This window comes from Staurois parvus, unplaced genomic scaffold (genome assembly GCF_062004578.1).
Source record: "Staurois parvus isolate SC_StPar_1 unplaced genomic scaffold, SC_StPar_1.0 ptg000453l, whole genome shotgun sequence".
Lineage (NCBI taxonomy): Eukaryota > Metazoa > Chordata > Amphibia > Anura > Ranidae > Staurois > Staurois parvus.
The window spans coordinates 1,196,225-1,217,768 of record NW_028318249.1 but is presented as its reverse complement, the minus strand read 5'-3'; the positions used below and the strand labels follow the sequence as shown (position 1 = coordinate 1,217,768).

The 21,544-nt window shown below is 41.5% G+C and overlaps 1 long non-coding RNA gene across 1 annotated transcript; it reads left to right on the top strand.

The window, feature by feature from the left end:
* The first annotated feature begins 3,897 nt into the window (after positions 1-3,897).
* On the top strand, positions 3,898-17,704 carry LOC149453063 (uncharacterized). Its single transcript, XR_016314735.1, has 4 exons — positions 3,898-4,157; positions 6,171-6,335; positions 11,243-11,389; positions 17,568-17,704. It is a non-coding gene; the product is annotated as an uncharacterized LOC149453063 (long non-coding RNA).
* The last annotated feature ends 3,840 nt before the right edge of the window (positions 17,705-21,544 follow it).

Sequence of the window (21,544 nt, the reverse complement as noted above, 5' to 3'; positions counted from 1 at the left end):
GAAATGCTTGTAATTATACTTCAGTAGACCATAGTAACATCTGGCAAAAAGATCTAAAAACAGTGAAAGAGCAGACTTTGTGTCATTCTCAAACCTTTTGGACCGAGCTGTATTCTGTCCTGAGTAACATTAGTATTATCCAGACCATCTCAAACCTTAGTGGTATTATGGGCCTGGTTCACACTACCTAGTCTATTCCCCCAACCACCCTTGATGTTATAATTACCTTTATGTGAGAACCCTCATCCTTCTCTTTTTTTATCACTTTATTGAATACTTTATGTCATGGCTTTATGGGAGTTTGAGTGATGGTGAAGGGTGCTGAGGGCTCCCCTGCCTACCAGAGGTCCGTCCTGGCCTCACCTACCTCTCTCTGCTCTTATTGTACATTTTTTTACTCCATTTAGCCTGCTTTTCTGTTGTTTAGTTACTCAGAACTGCTGTATGATCTCCCCCCTGATTCACAGTCATTGACTTATTTTAGTCACTTGGACCTGTGATGCAGCAATTGCTCTTACAGTTTAACCTCTTTTTACTTGTAGCACTACCCCCTTAGGAGATGCTAGATATTTGGGTCCCCCTATAGTCCTTCACAGCCAGGCAACCTGCATTTCCATCCAGCCTTTCACTGCAGAGACAGTAAACAGTCCTTGAACTTGTTTTTTGGATTTTATTAGAGAATTGAAACTTGGATGGAGATGAGGAGTACATGGTATGCCCAAGGAACTGTAAAACTGAGGACAACTTCCTGGAATTATGTACAAGTAGTCAGAAGGGTTTTCTCTTCTTGGAGAGCTATCCATTCTCCTTGTGTGCCACCACTCTTAACTAACGAGATCACATGTTACGATGCCAAACCTACTCAGGGATTTCTCTCTCTTCAAACTATCTCTTCCACTTTCTAACCTACAAATTATTTTTTCTAAATCTTATGCCCTGAACCTGTTTCTTCCCCCAGAAACAGTAACATATTATTAGTCCAATTTTACATTTAGGTGGAAACCTGACATATGACATATCATATCTTGGCATACAGCTCCCACTCAGACCTGTTCTCCAGGAACTATCTGCCTACCCTCTGAGACATACAATGCGATCTACAGTTCTAGAATAAACCTTTTTTTTCATGGTTTGGCAGAGTAGCCATTATCAAAATGAATATTCTTCCAAGGTTCCTCTACATAATGCAGGCAATTCCTAATAAACTGCCTCTGACTTTTTTTTCCTCGTATAGGAAATGCTGCACCAACTTTCTTTGGGGTACTAAATGTCCCAGGATTAGCTTTGACAGACTGACACTGCTGAAGCTGAAAGGAGGAATAGGTCAATATTGTATCTTCAAGATTCAAGATAAATATTGAATATCTTAAGTGTAATATATATACCCTTTATGTACATTTTATATATATTTTCTACATCAGATATTCTCTTGTTCTCTTATATAGTAACCTCATGTGTCCTGAGGAAGCGCAAGAGAAATGCATTGACCCATGAGGACTCGCAACCACGATTATTGTTGTATATGGAATATAACCAATTTTAATATGTTCATCTTCATTATGTGATAGAGTGAGCCAGCAGTAGGAAGTATTTGAATCAATATTGAGCAATTCCTGTTTTTTTAATTTATCTATGAGGATTTTAGTATGATTTTTTGTATAATAAATAAAATCTGTACTTTTTTTTATACATACTGTATATGTGTGTGTTCCCCTTCAATGCCAGCAAAGTCCAACATTTTGTTTCTTGATATATATATCTTTAGCTAAGCACTTGGTGCACACAGCTAAGATGTGTTTCTCGACACTGTGGGGCTTCACTAGTGCCCCAAAGATCACTGATTGGCTCTGACACATGGGAACATTTTCAGAGATGAAAGAACATGTCAACATAGCCCAGGACACCAAATTCACGCACACGTGGGCCTGATGGCTTCATTTCCAAGTATCTGTGGAATATACCCATTTGACGGAAGATTCTTCCCAATCCTAATCCTCGTTTTTCGAGAGTGCTCTTTCATATTTCAGCTCCAAGGATGGTGGATTCCCCCCCCCCCCCCTCTGCTTTTGTCCTTCTATCCCTCCCTTCCCCTCTCCAACCTTTCCCTCCTTTCCCCTTCTCCCCCCATTTTTCTTTCTCCCTCCCTTTTTCTACCCCCTCCCCCTTTTTTCTTTTTTGTTCACCCCAGCATTCCTCCCTTTTTTTTCACCTCTGTGACCTATTTCATCTGAACCGCCTACTAGCCCAAATCATCAGGAGCCTGGTTCTGAAGCTCTTTGTTCCATTATGACCATGTCCATGTCATCGTAAACTTGTACCCAACAGTCTTCAATTTCTCTGCCATACATTTGTTTGTATTATTATTTAATTGAGATCTCTAGCTGACTGTTCAACTTTTATTCATTTAGCTGTTATCAGCAGGCTTTGTGCCTCAATCTTGCACTTTTGTTTTTTGGCCTTTTCTGGATGTCCTCAACTTACAACTATTGTGTCATTCATTAATTAGAACCTTCATGAAACTTTTGTGAAAGACACAACCTCCTTTGAGGTTTTCACTTATTCTCCACCACATCCTGTACTCAAACACTGGATGCACCTTAACTGCCCAATGACACTACTGTGATCAGGTCTCTAATAACTCCAATCCCTCCCCCCCTCAAATTTTCTACTCCAACTCTTTTAGCCCTTCCCTGTTCTCTGTACTCCCTGATCCCCTACTTTTTTGGTATCTTGCCAGTGAACACTACCTCACACTAGGAACCATTTACCTTCTCCCACCTCTTTTGACAACCAGGTAATATACAACTACCATCCTTCTTGCCTATTTGTTATGCCTTACTGCACTGCCACAAAGTATCCTGCGGTGCACAGTGCTGTTGATCCCCTGGGAAAAAGATAAGAAGGACATCTATTCTTCACCCAATGGAAGGCCTAGAACCAGATAAATTCAAATGCCCAGTTGGGCTTAAAGCATAACTAAAGGCAAAACTGGTGACCATTAACACTGGGAGTCAAAGTGAAAGAAAATTAGAACAAGAATAGAGGGGAAATCTTCCAATGAGGCTTCAGCTCTGGTGACAATCAGGGATTCCCTCACTTTGGAGGGGTTTTTCTTCTCACTCCCTGTTTTGGCTATGGGACAGGAAGTGAAGGGAAATCTCCCCAATTGGACACAGATGGCAAAAAAACCTAACAAGGTTTATAACTCTCCCTTTCACTATCCAAAATGAAAAAAAAAAAGTTTTGCCCTCAGTTCTACTTTAAGCAACACTACTAAAACTTAGCAAATGAACACCAGCAAACAGCAAATGGCTTCCTATTGAAGGGCTCCATCTGGCTTGGGGAGTTATTTTCTCACCCAACAGTGACTCTCCCTTGGGTGGTACCCCAGTCGCAGAAACCTCCTAGAGCGGTGACATCAAAGAGGAGAGGGATGGCAATGGACGTCGTGGATTCATGGGGGCATGACTAATGAAGCAGTAGTTAGTATTGATGGAGTAAATCCATTACATGCAAGATCTTTTGTTGCTGCACTCTTTTGCCTCTACTTTTTCGGTCTTATATGCAGATCTGTCGTTGGGGGTATGGGGTTGTCATCTTTATTCTCACTATTAGAAATATTGTACTTACTATACTTGATGTCTGTGGAATCCTCTGCAATGTAAGAGGAAAAGTTTTTATGAGAATATAATTATAGCAGAGTGCCATCATTGTACATTACGTAAGAGGACAAATGTAATAAAACAAGAAAACTAATAATAAGATGTCATTTGTGTGATGAAACTCTGCATATAATAATATGTTTTTCTTTGACATTCTGCCTCCTCCCTGATCTCCTCCTGTACTGAGTCCTACATAACACGCCGTGTACGTACCAAATCTCATAGACTCCATAGACTCAACCATGTCACAGAACATCGGCGTCTTCCTCCTCTTTCTGAGCTGTGCAGTCATCTATGCTGGCTACGTACCCTACAATCCTAATCCTCCTCCCTACAATCCTAATCCTCCTCCCTACAATCCTAATCCTCCTCCCTACAATCCAAATCCTCCTCCCTACAATCCAAATCCTCCTCCCCACTATCCACCTCCTCCTCCCCACCATCCACCTCCTCCACCCCACCATCCACCTCCTCCACCCCACCATCATCCTAGAGGTGAGTCATCCATCAATGCTGAATGCTATGGAAATGGCAGAACTCGGGGCCACACTTACTTGTTTGCTTCTTGTGTTTGTTTTATTTGATGTTCACTTTAAATCTCCTTGGTCTTGCCTTCAGTCTCGTACAATTTTACAGGCTCCTGTATGGGAATGGCTTACTCTGATTTGGCTTGAGGTGATTGTAGCCCTATTAGTGCATTTGCAACAGGAACAATTGAGTACTTTCCATGATACTCTTTTTATTTGCACTAACATACAATTTTGAGTACTGCTTAGACCTTGAAGAAGGGGACATTCCCCGAAAAGCTTGTCCTCAAAATTGTATGTTAGTGCAAATAAAAAAATGATCACAGACAGTACTCAATTGTTTCTGATTTGGCTTCACACTGTAGGGTTTACACAATGTACATTATAAGCTGCAGCATGTCAGATAGAGTCTGCCTCATTATTTGGTTGGGGGACTTCCAGCATCATTTAGCTCTATCCTCACCAACCTGACTGTCCCACTCCTATTATTCATTGAATTTAAGATGTTTCAATTATGGAGGTTTAGCATTACCTAGGGTGGTCTGCTTGCAAATACAGTCTGCCTAGGAGCACCCACTACTCCAGGCTGACACCCACCCATCAAGGCATTTTGATGTTTCTGAAACAAGAGCCAGTCCACTGCTTTAATCAGGACTGAGGGCTCTTGAGAGGAGTATTGAGGCAGGGTGCTGTGATGATTTCAAGAAGCAATGTACATCACGCTTCCTGCTCCTTCCACTAGCCATAAACTGCCTGCATTGCATAGAGAAGCATAGAGACCCAGCGATTACATCACTGGGTCTAAAATATGGTATATATTATGGAAATAGAAAGGTTTTATATAAAATGTTTGATGCATCCTTCAACATATAGTCAAGGTGTGAGATCTGGGTTGAGTGCCCTCATAGGGGGCAACCTCAAGGGCAACTTCTTTAAAGTAGAGTTGTGGAGAAGGTTCAGGTGTCTCCAAGAAAAAGGTCACAAAAAGGATGAAGATAAGATCAGAAGGAGACCTCATAGGGGGTGACCTCGAGAGTATAACCACTGAAGCTTCTCTCCAGTACAACCAGTGAACAAGGCTTGGGTGTCTCTGAGAAAAAGGTCAAGAAGTAGAGTAAAGATAAGAACAGGGGGCAGCCTCATAGGGAATGACCTTGAAGATATAACCAATGGAAATTCCTTGCAGTAGAGCCAGGGTCAATGTTCAAGTGCCTCAGAGAAAAAGGTCAAGAAATCGATAAAGAACAAATAAAGATAAAGATAAGAACAGGGGACAACCTCATGCAGGGGTGTGACCAGTGGGGCTTGTCTCCAGTAGAGCCAGTGGACAAGGTTCAGGTGTCTCCAAGAAAAAAGTTAAGAATGAGATAAAGATAAGAACAGGTACCAACCTCAATGAAATGAGGTAGGGAGCTTGCCTCTAGTAGAGCCAATGGCAAAGTTTGTGTGTCTCAGAGAAAAAGGTCAAGTAGATAACGATTAGAACAGGGGACAACCTTGACGGTATGGCCAATGGAGCTTCTCTCCAGTAGAGTCAAGGACAAGGTTCAGGTGTCTCTGAGAAAAATGTCAAGATGTAGGTAATGGTAAGAACAAGGAGTGATCTCAAGGATATGACCTAGGAAGCTTGTCTCTAGTATAGCCAGCGGACAAGGTTCAGGTGTCTCCAAGAAAAAGGTCAAGAATTAGACAAAGATAAGAACAGGGGGCAACCTCAAGGATATGACCTAGGGAGCTTGCCTCCAGTAGAGCCAGGTACAAAGTTTTTGTGTCTCCAAGAAAATGGCCAAGAAGTAGATAAAGATAACGGGGGGCAGGGAAAAAATGAGGGGATGGGAGGAGGAAGAGAGACTGTAGGTGGTCTTATCTTGTTTTTTGCAGGTAGAGGGTAAAACTGTTAGTTTTGCCCCAACATGCTGAAGGGTGTTCATATTGTTCCTCATGCAGAGAGGTCTCATGAACTACTTTCTTTGTGTTTTAGAGAAGCCTGGAATCTGCGAACCTTCTCGTCATAAGTGCATGGACAAACAACCGCAAGGACAGTGTAATGATGATTGGGGCTGTCAAGGAAATCTGAAGTGCTGCACCACCTACTGTGTGCCCCTGTGTCTCCCACCTATGCCTCTAAGACCAAGACCTCGACCACGTAAGTACCTTGAAAGGATAGAATATCAGTGCTTGCAACTTGCCATAGGTCACATCCCATTCCCTGGCACCAAAAACCTTCCAGATATCATAAAGACTGATAACATTTATAGCACTCAAGAAACATTTATCTATGGAATTTCTAGCTATATAAGGGGACCAGTGATGGTCCATCTATATATTGTAGATGTGGTCTGGTGTATTCCTTACTCTGCCCCTAGAAATGTGGTATGGTTAAACATGACCAGAGCCAGCAGCAATGGGGCCATTTTATGTTTCCACTATTTCTTGGTTCACCATATTTGGCACACCACATGTGAGGACTGAGTAATATCTGTAGTGCTGGAAAAATTGTAAGCGGCTATGAAAATTTGTAAAAAAATTGCGAGAAATAATTTTTGTTTTACTGAAGAAGAGACATACTGGGCGAGATTTACTAAAACAGGTTCACTCAGAATCTTGTGCACCTGTGCATGGTAGCCCATTAGTTTCTAACCTCAGCTTGTTCAATGAAGTTTTAGCAATACATCCTGTAAGCTGATTTCCATGCAGAAATGCACGAGATTCTGAGTGAACCAGCTTTAATAAATAAACCCCACAGTGTGTTCTCTCCTGGAAAACTTCTTAAACCGACATCTTGTGCAGCACAGTGTACAATCCTGGCATCTTCTGGGTGCCGGGATTAATTAACTCCCATTCATATGCATCAGGAGTTATGTCCTTCTGGCCAGGTCAGTCATGATGGCCTAAGATCTTGAACCTGGAAGTAGCCAGGTAGAAGATATTGGCAACAGTGACGGAGCTCGACAGCAAAGCATATAGTTCCAATTTATAGAGAAAAGTTAAATGTTTTTCTATTTAACCCCTTCTTAATCCCTAATTATCCCTAATGAGCCCGTAATAACTCCATCCTCTCCTTCTCCCCTTAGCTGTTATTTTCCTGCTGTGTTTTAATTTTTTTTTACCATATAGTAGTTAAACGTTACTTTCGTTTTCATTTGTTTTTTTTTCTTTAATTTTTGTTTAGTGATGCATTTCAAAAAGTGTAAAACTGGGGAAAAATCCATTATTTTCTTTGGAAATAATTTTGCCATGCTTAGTAATAATAGATACATAATTTTAGTATCAATATAAATGGGAATATGGTAGAATCAAATGTATACTTTTATCTACAGTAATACTAATCATTTTAAAAATAACACTGTTCAAACTAGACAAAAAGCTACTTTTTTTCATTTTGGTTATATAAATTATTTTCAATCGATTGCGTAAACAAATTAATCTTTTTTTGCAATACAATATGGGCAGAACAGTGGCTAAGTGGCTAGCACATCTGCCTAGCAATACTAGGGTTGTTGGTTTGAATCCCAACCACAGCACCACCTGCTTGGAGTTTGCATATTCTCCCTATGCCTGCTTTTCCTTCGGGTACTCCGGTTTCCTCCCACACTCCAAAGGCATGCTGGTAGGTTAATTGGCTCCTGTCTAAATTGGCCCTAGCAAATGAATGTGAGTTAGGGACCTTAGATTGTACGCGCCTTGAGGGTTAGGGACTGATGTGAATGTACAATATATATGTAAAGCGTGAATGGACAGCACTCTATAAGTATCTGAAATAAATACATTTCCAGGAGAATAAAAGAAGAAAAAAGTCAGCGCTCAGTGATAATAATTAGCTGCTAGCAAAAAGTGTATATACACAAAAACACCAAAATGATACAATTATAATAGTTTGCAGTGCTTATGAAATACATATATAAATAAAAATGTAGATGAAAATAAACCACAACGCCTGTTACAATTAAGTGAATCAAAAGGAGTGAACAGTACAAATATTATCAGAAAATTCAAGGACAATCTTCTCTGTGATTTATCTTCATATGTTGGCATTAGTGATGTTTGACCTCCACCTTAATTTAAATGAACGCTCACCAGATTCAATTGCTGTCTAAATAAATAGAACAGCTTTTAGGCTAGGTTCACATCTGTGCAGGTTATTTATTTATATATATATATATATATATATATATATATATTTTTTTTTTTTTTAATTAAATATTTTATTATATTTCATTACTAAATACATATATATGATTAATATGTATTAAAATACATATTTTTTTTAATTATTTTATATATTATATATATATATTTTTTATTACATATATATATATATATATATATATATATATATTACTTTTTTTATTGCATTATTTTAATCTTGACCATAATGAACAGCTACATTATACAAATAGTACAAATATGTTTTTTTTCTGGGAACTCCACGGCCTTCTCTCTCCTGGAAATGTAGATGAAAATAAACCACAACGCCCGTGACAATTAAGTGATTCAAAAGGAGTGAACAGTCCAAATATTATCACAATAATTCAAGGACAATCTTCTCTGTGATTTATCTTCGTATGTTGGTATTAGTGATGTTTGACCTCCACCTTAATTTAAATGAACGCTCACCAGATCCAATTGCTGTCTAAATAAATAGAACAGCAAATGTGCTTTTAGGCTAGGTTCACATCTGTGCGGGTGGTGCTGCTGCGGATCCACACGAAAATCTGTGAAGCTGCACCACCCGCACAGAGGAATGCGGACCAGTAGGCGGGTGCCATTAGTTCTAATGACACGCCGCCCGTACTGGAAAACGTAACTGTGCTGGGAACCGAAGTTCCCGTGAGGGCTGCGTTTTCCAAAGAAGTGCAGGGACTTCTTCCCTGCGTGTCACGGGCACGGGAGTCCATTCAAATGAATGGGCTCTCGTGTCCGCGCAAGACGTGGCCCGCACGGCCACATGTATGTGAACCAGGGCTTATAGACAATTAAGCCTTTCTCCAAGAAAAAATACTCCAGGTGAACCACTAGCTCTTCAAACACTCTCAATTCATAGATGTGATGGCGTCATTCGTTTTCTTTTTTAGGCTTTCTTTATTCTATTTCCAGGCGGTAAGTCTGTTGTTTTTCCAAAGAACAATCTCTCCTGCAGATGTATCAGTTACTTGTTGCAGATTCCTCCCTGTTTCTGCTTCGTAGGGAGATTCTGCAGAGTGAATCTGAATGGGAGCCTATCATCTAAGGCCCCATGTACACGGGACACTTCTGAACCATGGAAACTGACTGCTGGAAAACGTAGATTAAAAAACGCCTGTTTAACCGCGTTTGCATGCCGCGTTTATGAATGTTTGCGTTTAGAAGCGTTTTTTTAAGATATCCTCAGGAGACCTTCCAAAATGCCCAGAATGCATTGAAAAACAGTAAAAAATGTACTATTTCAGACTTTTTGAGGGCAATAGAGAGAGCAGAAGCAGAGAGAGTAGTATTTGTTGAGATTAGCTGGGGGGGTTTTGTGGTGTTTGGATGTGTTCCAGCTCATTTCTGTGCAGAAATGATTGCAGCAGTGTCTAACATATTTCCTTTCATGCAAAGCCTCAAAGTATGATGTACCAGGTCCATTTGAGTACCGGGAAAACGCTTTGCATGCATTTTTCATGATGAAAAAAGGCTCTGGACAGCATCTGGAAATGGAAGAGTTAAAAAAAAAATTCTAAACACTTATAAGCGCAGTTAGCCGCATTTACAAGCGTTTGGTGTTTGAAATGCTGATAAAATCTACTTCTGAACGCAAGTTTGGTGCGTTAAAAAAAATGACTGTAAACTCAACTGCCTGTAAATGACGATGTGTACATGGATAGGAAAACAGAGAGAGTTCAGGGGCTGCTGAAAAAAATGCAGAAAAGCTCCTAAACGTGAGTTTATCAGCTGCAGTGTACATGAACGCTGATAGGGAGCAGGAGGTTCAGATTCACTCTGCAGAATCTCCCTCCGAAGCAGGGGTGGACGGACAACTCATGGGGCCCCCGGGCAATAGGGGATCATGGGGCCCCTGTGTCCTTGCCCACACTCAAAGCACACCCAAAAAAGCCTATAAAAAGGTGCCAGGGGCATTTCATGGGGCCCCCTACTGACCCAGGGCCCTCGGGCAGTGCCCGAGTGCTTAAATGGTCAGTCCTCCCCTGCTCCGAAGCAGAAACAGAAAGGAATCTGCAACAAGTAACTGATACATCTGCAGGAGAGCTTGTTCTTTTGAAAAACAACAGACTTACTGCTTGGATATAGAATAAAGAAAGCTTAAAAAAAGAAAACTAATGAAGCCATCACATCTATGAATTGAGAGTGTTTGAAGAGCTACTGGTTCACCTGGAGTATTTTTTCTTGGAGAAGAACTTCATTGTCTATAAAAGCGCTTTTGCTGGCAACACATGAAGATAAATCACAGAAGAGAAGAATGTCCTTGAATTATTGTGATAATATTTGGACTGTTCACTCCTTTTGATTCACTTAATTGTCATCGGCGTTGTGGTTTACTTCATCTACATTTCCAGGAGAGAGAAGGCCATGGAGTTCCCAGAAAAAAAAACATATTTGTACTACTTGTATAATTTAGCTGTTCATTATGGTCAGGACTAAAATAATGCAATAAAAAAAGTTATATATATATATATATATATATATATATATAAAATATAAAATAAAATATTATATATATATATATATATATATATATATAATAAAAAAAATGTTTTAAATAAAATATATTTTAATACATATTAATTATATATTTATTTATTTAGTAATGTAATATAATAATATATTTTATTTAAAAAAATATTTTTTATTATATATATATATATATAGTTGTTTTTTTTAATAAAATATATTATTGTATTACATTACTAGATAAATATATACAGTATATGTATATATATATATGGGATATATATATATATATATATATTTATATATACATACACTGCATATCCCTTATCAGAAGGTTCACTCTGAGGCCTCATATCAAACAAGGGTAAAGTCAATTAAAGTTCTTCCATATTTGTGTTGCAGCTTTTAGAGGAAATGCCTGTCCGAGGTTTCCCGAGAGTTCATGTCGGACCCCGTGGCTTCAATCACAATGCAAGCGTGACCGTGACTGCCCCTTGAACCACCTATGCTGTGACACCCCCTGTAATAAAATCTGCTTACAAGTCTAAGGTAACACTGACAACAGTAAGGAAAAGAGATCCGTATTTTTGGCTCCTGAAATTGTTGTGTGGATTCTACTGATGCAAAAGAGTTATCTCATTAGAAAATTATTTTTTAATTCTAAAAGCTCAACTCAGCAGGACCCTCATACCTCATTTCATAATAGATGATAGGTTCTAATATTTAGAGCCCTCATACCTCCTGCTCCTTATTAGATGATAGGCTCTAATATTCAGAACCCTCATACCTCCTGCTCCCTATTAGATGATAGGCTCTAATAGTCAGAGCCCTCATACCTCCTGCTCCCTATTAGATGATAGGCTCTAATATTCAGAACCCTCATACCGCCTGCTCCCTATTAGATGATAGGCTCTAATAGTCAGAGCCCTCATGCTTCCTGTTCCCTGATAGATGATAGGTTCTAATATTCAGAACCCTCATACCTCCTGCACCCTATTAGATGATAGGCTCTAATATACAGAACCCTCATACCTCCTGTTCCCTGATAGATGATAGTCTCTAATATACAGAACTCTCATTCTTCCTGTTCCCTATTAGATGATAGGCTCTTATATTCAGAACCCTCCTACCTCCTGCTCCCTATTAGATGATAGGCTCTTGTATTCAGAACCTTCATACCTCCTGCTCCCTATTAGATGATAGGCTCTTATATTCAGAACCCTCATACCTCCTGCTCCCTATTAGATGATAAGCTCTAATATATAGAACCCTCATACTTCCTGTTCCCTATTAGATGATAGGCTCTAATATTCAGGACCGTAATATCTCCTTTTTCCTTATTAGGTGATAGGCTCTAACGTACAAGACACTCATACCTTCTGTTCTATATTAGATGATAGGCTCTAATGTACAAGACCCTCATACCTTCTGTTCTATATTAGATGATAAGCTCTAATGTACAGGATCCTCATACCTTCTGTTCTATATTAGATGATAGGCTCTAAAGTGCAGGACCCTCATACCTTCTGTTTCCTATTAGATGAGAGGCTTTAATATTACAGCACCCTCATATTTCCTGTTCCCTTTTAGATGATAGGCTCTAATGTACAGGGCCCTCATACCTTCTGTTCACTATTAAAAGGTAGGCTCTATTATTACAAGACCTTCATACCTCCTGTATTCTGTTAGATGATAGGCTCTAATGAACGGAATCTTCAGAATGTTTTATAACATTGCAATGCAATGCACATTATAGAAGGTATTCGATACTGATTTTTGACTGGGACTGAGACTGGAAAATCCGCTTTCCTCTCATAAATCAGGTGGAGATATTAAGCCATAAGGTGGCCACAGATGTAGTGATTTCTGATCAATACAAACTACGAAAGAATCAATTGATGCAAAATTTAACTTTTTATGATATTGAAAATACAATCTATCAGTAATAAATGTAAAAAATCTATTACAAATGATCATTTCATTGATCTGAATTATGATCAGTTCTGACATGTGTGGGTATTGGTTCAATCGATCAGAGGCAATTGGTTAAATTCTGTGCTCATTCAAGAGCGCTCAAGAGTGCATGGTCTTGAGATTGGAGGTTCTTTGTAGGGTTGTCACCTCATCCCTTTAAAACCAAACACATATTAATTACAAAGGTCCTGAGGCTGATTAACCGCTTCCCAACCGCACTATAGCCTAAAGACAGCTACAGCACGGTTGTCCTCTAAGAATGCGCCCCCAGCGGCCCGCACCTGGTGCTGTTGGTGATTTCTGTGTCCTACAGACACAGCTGATCACGTGCTGTGGTAAAAGGCCAATCACAGCGTCTTTTTTCCATGTGATCAGCCGTGTCCAATGACACAGCTGATCACAAAGTAAATACAGTTGTCAGTTATTGGCAGCACTTTCCTCACGCTCTCACAGTGTGAAGAAAGTACTGCCGATAACTGGCAAATGTGACAGGGGAGATCTGCACTGATAATCAGGGCACTGATTATCCGTGCTGCCCAACAATGCCACCCATCAGTGCCCAGCAGTGTCGGCCGTTAGTGCCCAGCAGTGCCACCAGTCAGTGCCATCTGTCAGTGCCTCCAGTTGGTGCTATCAGCCAGTGCTGACCATCAATGCCAACCATGAGTGCCCTATGAATGCCACCTATTAGTGCCCATCATTGCTGCATATCAGTGCATCATCAGTGCCTCCTCATCAATGCCCACCAGCGCCGCCTCATCAGCGCCCATCAGTGCTGCCTCTCAGTGCAGCCTCATCAATGCACATCAGTGAAGGAGAAAAATTACCTGTTTTCAAAATGTTATAATAAAAAGCAAAGAAAACTCTTTTTAAAATTTTTTTGCTTTTTTAGTTTACAATGCAAAAAATAAAAACCCCAGTGGCGATAAAATACCACCAAAAGAAAGCTCTATTTGTGTGGAAAAAAAAATATATAAACATTTTATATGGGTGCAGTGTTGCATGACCGCGCAATTGTCATTCAAAATGCAACACCACTGAAAGCTGAAAATTGGCCTGGGCAGAAAGGGGGTGAAAGTGCCTGGTAGGCAAGTGATTACGGTGGTAATTAAACTCACTTGATGCCCTAATCTGCATTAAATTAGCCTCAAAAGCTGTGGAATTACTATGTGTTCGGGTTTAAATGGATGAGGCGGCCACCCTAGTCCTTTGGTTTCCTATTTTTGCTCAGATTGACCAGTTTAGTCCCATTGAATGATTACTCGGATGATTCTTGATGTATGTGGCAGAATTATACACTGTGAATCAGGGGCGGACTGACAACTCATGGGGCCCCTGTGTCCTTGCCCAAACTCAAAAAAGCCTATGAAAAAGGTACCAGGGGCATCTCATGGGGCCCCCTACTGACCCCGGGCCCTCAGGCAGTGCCCGAGTTTCCAAATGGTCAGTCTGCCCCTGCTGTGAATGCAGACACATGGGGGTTATTTACTAAAGCTGGTTCACTCAGAATTTCATGCACTTCTTCATGGAAACCAACCAGCTTCCAGGTTTTTTGCTAAAGATTAATTGCACAAGCTGAGGATAGAAGCTGATTGGCTACCATGCCCATGAGTGAACCAGCTTTAGTAAATAAACCCCATAGGCTGGCCATACATTATACAATTTTCTTGAGATTTTTGGTTTAGATTTACCAAAAACCATATAATAGGAGGTCAAACCTAACAAAACTTTCAACTGTATCCAATCAGGCAGGCTCTTGCACTACATAGTTGAAGGTAAATCTAAAGGAAATTGGGCAGAAATTGGACAGAAAACTGTATAGTGTATGGCCAGCTATAAGACTGCTATCCCATGTGACCTAGTTCGGCTATTCAATACCGTGCGGTGGTAATTGTTTTGGTAGAATAAAAGAAAAAATGATCCAGCCAGGGGCGGACTGACCATTTGGAAACTCGGGCACTGCCCGAGGGCCCAGGGTCAGTAGGGGGCCCTATGAGATGCCCCTGGTATCTTTTCATAGGCTTTTTTGGGTGTGGGCAAGGACACAGGGGCCCCATGATCCCCTATTGCCCAGGGGGCCCCATGAGTTGTCAGTCCACCCCTGGATCCAGCTATTTATTCCAAACTACCAGAAACTGTTTCAGGCTGTTGCCCCTTATCAGTGCATTGTATGGAAACCATGGCTTCTATGGAGGACCCAAGGAGACAGAATAGCCATACAGGTTCATTACTGTATGCAGAAAATAAAAAAGGTGCCTAGGCTGAGATGATGTCATCAGTCTGATGCAGGCAGGAGGACGCACTTCCTCAGTATCCTTTTCCCCAGTGATCAGATATTGCAACTTGAAGCGGAGTTCCAGTCAAAGTGTAAAAAAAAATAAAAGTCAGCAGCTAAAAAAACTGTAGCTGCTGACTTTTAGAAAACAACCACCCACCTGTCCCTCAATCCTGTGGTGTCCTCCCCACAGACCATTTTACTGGCCATCTTGTGTTCCCGATGCTGGTATCTTCAGTGTGGACACCCGGCTGTGACAGCTTGTGGCCCACTGCGCATGCGCGAGAAGCGCTGTGCTTTGTGAATGGTCCCGTAGTCTTCTGGGACCTGTCACGTGTCCCAGAAGACTACGGGGAGGGAGGGGGGGAGGACAACTTCTGCTCCCGATCGCCAAGGCGGTTGCAGCAGAAGTGGGAGGAGGGTATCTGTTAACCTCCCTAGCGGTTTGATTATGTCAGTATTTCTGTGCTGAAAGCGGTACATTTTTTTGCATGGAAATATGTATTTTTTTTTATTGTAGGCCTGTAATTTTTAGGAATAACTCAATGAAATCTGTCCGAACAAGAGTCTAGTAAACATTTCGGGTATGATAAAATTTGAAGCACAAAATCATAAATTATAATTTAACCACTTCCTGTCGGGACACTTTCACCCCCTTCCTGTCCAGGCCAATTTTCAGCTTTCAGCGCTATCACACTTTGAATGACAATTGCGCGGTCATGCAACACTGTACCCATATGAATTTTTTACCATTTTTTTGAGACAGATAAAGCTTTATTTTCATGGTATTTATTCACCACTGGAATTTTTATTTTTTTGCTATATAAATGAAAAATCCAAAAATTTTGAAAAAAAGTGTTTTTCTTATAAAATTTTGCAAATAAATAATCTTTTATCATAAATCTTGGCCGAAATGTATTCCGTTATCTTTTTAGTAAAAAAAAAAAAAAAAGCCAAATTAGTTTATTATATAAATTATAATTTTTAAACTTTTTTTTACATTTTTATTTTATTTTTTTATATTATTATTTATGGGGTTTTTTTTACATACTGTCACCCTAGCAGTACAGTGTCACCATGGTGACACTGTACTACTTGTGGGGGGTGATGAAGATTTTTTTTTTTTTTTTTACAGTGATTGCTTTTACACCTATATAGGATGTAAAGGCAATCATTTCTCTTTCTCTCTGTCTGCATTCTTGCAGCCATTGAGAACTACTGAGTGAGCTGTGATTGGTCACAGCTTGTCACATGGTACAAGGCTGTTGTGAATAGCCTTGTACCATGTGACCTCTGTGACCATTCACAGATTTCACACGTAGTAAGCAATGATGTCACAAGTGACATCTTGCTTACTACTTTGTATGTGATCACTGATTGGCCAATCAGTGATCACATGATCAGGACCTCGCACAGAGGTCCCCTACAACGATCGGTGTTCCACTGTGTCCCAGGGAGCATGCACAAGCAGGGGATGGGGAGGCAGTTTTTATACCCTGCACTGCCACCGTCCGACAATTTATATACAACGGTCGGACAGGAGGTGGTTAAGTAGAAAGTCACAAGAGCTGCAGCAGGGGTTGATCTGTGTCAAACATTTATGTACACAGCCAAGAAATGCCTAGGCACCAGGATTTACACGATTGTGTTCTTTCTGAGCTGGCACCTCAGTTGAGAAAGTAGATGGTGATACTTAATGACACCTGAACAAAGATGGCAATGCCGTTATGGGAAGAAAATCAAGTGAAGGTATTGTCAGGGGGAGTGCTGTGATCTCTGTGAGAGTCACTGGAAAGATTACACTGACACATTACTCCACATGCACTTAACATGAAACAATGTATCAGACGCTAGACCCACTTGTGAATGCTTAGCCCTCATGCACACGGGACGTTCTGATAAGGGGTGGACTGACCATTTGGAAACTCAAGCACTGCCCGAGGGCCCGGGGTCAGTAGGGGGCCCCATGAGATGCCCCTGGTACCTTTTTCATAGGCATTTTTGAGTTTGGGCCCCATGATCCCCTATTGCCCAGGGCCCCATGAGTTGTCAGTCCGCCCCTGATAACGATGGTAACGCTAGCTGTGTAAAGTCACATTTGCTTTTTTTAGCATGTTTGCATTAGGGCTTAGCAGCGTTTTCATGCGTTTTCCTGCGTGTTTCTGCGCGTGCGTTTTTTTACCAAAAAAAATATTTTTTTTTTGGTCAAAAAAAGTCCAAAAATGCTGGTTTGCGGCGTTTTGCTGCGTTAGAGCGTTTTTACAGCTAAGAAACACACTAGTCCTGGGTTTTTTTTTTCCAGCCAAAAAACATTGATTCCAGTCTATGTGTGCATGGACACATAGGATAACATGCTGGGGGGTTTACTGGCTGGGGAAAAAAAAAATTAAAAGCCAAAAACAGTCGCTGTAAAAACTTCCCGTGTGCATGAGGACTAAATGTTGCTATCTATCTAATTACCTATTTCTGTTCTAACAGGTTTGGCTGCTGACCAATACGGGAAGATTTGGTTCCTCCAGATAATGCCCAGCTGGGTGTATAACCGGACTTTGGGTGTCTCGCATTACATTCCGGTTGTGTATTGTATGTTTTTGACATTAAAAAATATGACAAGGTTTGGTGTATACTGGAATTTTTGGTGCTCAAGGTTGTGCGGTCTTTAAAGTGTTACTAAACCCACAACAGTAAAATCAGTCTGTATATGCAGTGAAGCATGCTGGTTATACTCACTGTGGAACCTAAGGGGTTAATCCGCTGCATTGTGTAAAAAGGCTGTTTGATCCTGTCTTCTCTGCCCCTCCTCTTGTTGAAATACGCACCTGATACAGACTGAACCCGTGGTCACAAGCATATGCTCAGTTTGGTGTGTATTGCTAGAGATGTTTTTTTTTTCTTGGGAGGGTGCATGTGATCAGCACAGGGCCAATCAGCACTATCCAGACAGAGGGTCAGAGGTTTCACATCCTTCCTTCCAACAAGCTTTAACCAGTGCTCTGCTGAAGTCACAAGACTGCTCTAACTGCTGATGAGAAAAGGTATTTAGCAGTTTATATTTACTAAAATAATTGAATTTCCATGCTCCTGGAACTATATACAAGTCTTCACTTCTTTTCTGGAGAGCTAGCCAGCATCTCCTGTTGTACCACCCCAGACCCTAGATACTCCTCTGTCTAGCTGTTCTGGGTGAATCCCTGGGCAGGGGATCCAGTGCCTGTCACTTTAAGGGACAAGACAGTCCCAGGTAGTAAACAATTCCAGTTTCCCACCAGAGTGCTCCTTCCCTTTACTGGCCCAGGGGGTGTAAATCTACTCGCTCAGTCCTCCTCCTATGAGCTGCTGGGCCAGTGGCTGCTCTCAGGCCCTCTGCTGGGCCGCTCCTTCCCCCTGCATAGGTGGTCCTCGCTCTGGGAGCCAATGAGGTCCTGAGCTTTCCTCCTTTCCAGCTCCACTGCCTGTAGGTGAGCCCCATCCCATCTGGGTCCCCTCCCAGGCTCCTGCTCTCCAGCCTCTCACTTCTCCATCTTCCACTTAACTCTCCTCCTGCTGAGCAGGCTCTGTCGCTCTTAAGGGCTTTCCTGACCCCATGTCAAGCCTCCTGTTGGGGATTGGTCAGGATCCCTCAAAAGTGCAGACCAACCACTCCTCACCCCCTCCCACTTCTTCTAGAATTTTCTCCAAAACTCTAGAGTGGGAGAAGTCCCAGAGAGCTGCTCTGCAGAGCCTCTCAGCTCTGACCTGAATTTGACCTCCCTCTGGCTGCTACTCAGCCTCTGACTAAGAATTTAGAATATAGCTCCCCTAGCTATCTAGGAGGATGCAATAAATACATACCTTATTTTATGCTCATGCTTATATCATCACTGGGTCTCTGCCCTCCTCTTGTCCCAAACTCTATTGGAGGGAAGCTCCATTGATCATACCCTTGAGGTTACTCAACCTAAATCTCACACCTTGACTATATGTTTAGGGATGCATTATACATTTTATATAAAACCACTCAGTTTCATTACTTATTTCAGACCCAGTGATGATCACTGGGTCCCCATGCTTCTCTATGCAATGCAGGCATTGTGGGTGGTGGGAGGGTCCAGCAGGGTGTTGTATATGGCTTCCTGAAAACATCACTGCACCTTGCTTCAGTACTCCTCTCAAGGGCACTCAGACCCAGGGGCGGACTGACAACTCACAGGGCCCCCGGACAATAGGGGATCATGGGGCCCCTGTGTCCTTGCCCAAACTCAAAAAAGCCTATGAAAAAGGTACCAGGGGCATCTCATGGTAATTCAGGGGCATCCCTGGGCAATAGGGGATCATGGGGCCCCTGTGTCCTTGCCCAAACTCAAAAAAGCCTATGAAAAAGGTACCAGGGGCATCTCATGGGGCCCCCTACTGACCTGGGCCCTCGGGCAGTGCCCGAGTTTGCAAATGGTCAATCTGCCCCTGGTCAGAACAGAGTTCCACTTGGTGGGTATGTCACAGATCAGCAGTTTATGGACAGATGGAATTCCTGCTGAATTTCACCCAGACGAACACTAGTTGGGTAGGATGACCTAAAATGGCTTCAAACTCTTCTGGCCTGAGTCAGAAGATCTTGCAACCCTGGGTACCTATCCAGGAACCTATGCAACCCCAGATTGAGGATGTCTGCCAGGCATGGCACATGTGTCAACCTTTCCTGTCAGAGGACAGACAGTAGATTGGTGCCATTCCACCATTACTGGCTGAAGCTGCCATGGCGTTAACCACCTCTGGGCCTGCTTCTGCTGAGCTGAAAGAATTTCTGTCTCAGTGTGGTTTCAGTGCTCTAGGCATACCAGCAGCAGCATCACGTGCCATTTGTATGTATAACTAGTTGCAGACACACCCAAAAAAAGTCATCATTGTACATAGGGTGTGTGTAGCATGACCAGTCTCTCCGCCCTGCTTCTGCCCCCCCCCCCCTTTCAGAATACAGCAACTTTGATTAATCAAAGCCGGAGATACCATATATTCAGAGAGGTTGGCAGCTCTAGCTGTCAAAAAAAGCAGTTTAAGGCTCCATGCACACTAGCGGGTTTTTTTAAGCTAAAAAAAAACACAGGAAAACCGTTGGATGAAAAATGCTGGTAATAGCATTTTTTTGTAGTGTTTTAGTAGCATTTAGAAGCATTTAGGAGCATTAGTGTTTTATTAGTGTTTTTGCAGTACATGTAGGACAAAAACAAAGCTAGAAAAAAGCTGTTAGAAGCGTTTTAGTAGTGTTTAGTAGCGTTTAGCGATTTTTCTGCTGGGAGAAGCTCAAAAAACGCTACTAGCCTAAATATTATACCAATAACCACCCACGCCTATGTTAATCAAATACGAATTAAATAGATTTACAGCTGCTATCTCTTCTCAAAAAGAATCCAAAAAATATATAACATACACCTGATAGCGCTTGCAAAACAACACTCAATACAATATGCAAAACTCCTAAAAAAAAAACTAATTTTTAAAAAAAACAATCACTGTGTAATGTCCCAATTAGTGTGTACCTTCATCTATTATAATGCCATAAAAGACATAAAATGTCCATATAAAAGTCCAAAAGAAAGTGCTCTATACACTGATCCCACCATTCAGTGTGCCGCCACCAATAAAGTGTTTAATCTCCTCACTCACCCGACTTCATTGACCTTCTTGTCATATAAAAAGACAAGTTATCCGGGCTTAGTGGTTTCCCAGGAACGAGTTACGATCTTCTGCTTGGCACTTCTCAGCATTGTTACTTACAGCAATCCAAATGAGTTTCCAATGGTGATAACGACATGAATTTCAAAAAAGAGAGAAGAGGAATCCTCTCATAGTGTAAACTATATATTTATTAAAAATGGTATCTCATAAAAGAATATGCCCATAAAAATATGAAAAACATCCTGATCCGATCAAGCAGATGCCACCAATCCTTCAGCTTGCGTTCCACAGAAGTAATGTACTGGAAGTTCCACTTGATGCGTTTCAACAGTATGTGATGTCCTCAGAATGCACCCCAAAATACATTCTGCTATTTCTCCCGAGTATGGGGGTATCACATGTGAGAGACTTTTTGACAGCCTAGTGTCAGAGCCTGGGCCTTCTGGAGTGAGAGACAATGTTTCTTCTCACTGAGCCACCTGGAATACTAGACAGCTCCTTTGACAACTCTTTGGATGATCCTGCCTTGGTCCTGTTTTCTCTTGAACCTTGAACTCCTTGCTCCTCCCATGAACTTCCTATATAAGCCATGCCTCTGCTCTTCCCCTTTGCCAGATTATTGTGCCTTCTCAGCCAATATCCCGCTTACTGGTCCTGCTGCCGTCTACATCTACGTTACCGACCTTTGGCTTGCTACTGACTATGATTCTGCCTCATCCTATCTACTACCATTGGTGACTGACCCTTGGCTTGTGACTGACTCCGCTTCTGTTGGATCCCTGAACTGTTTGATCCGTTTTTGG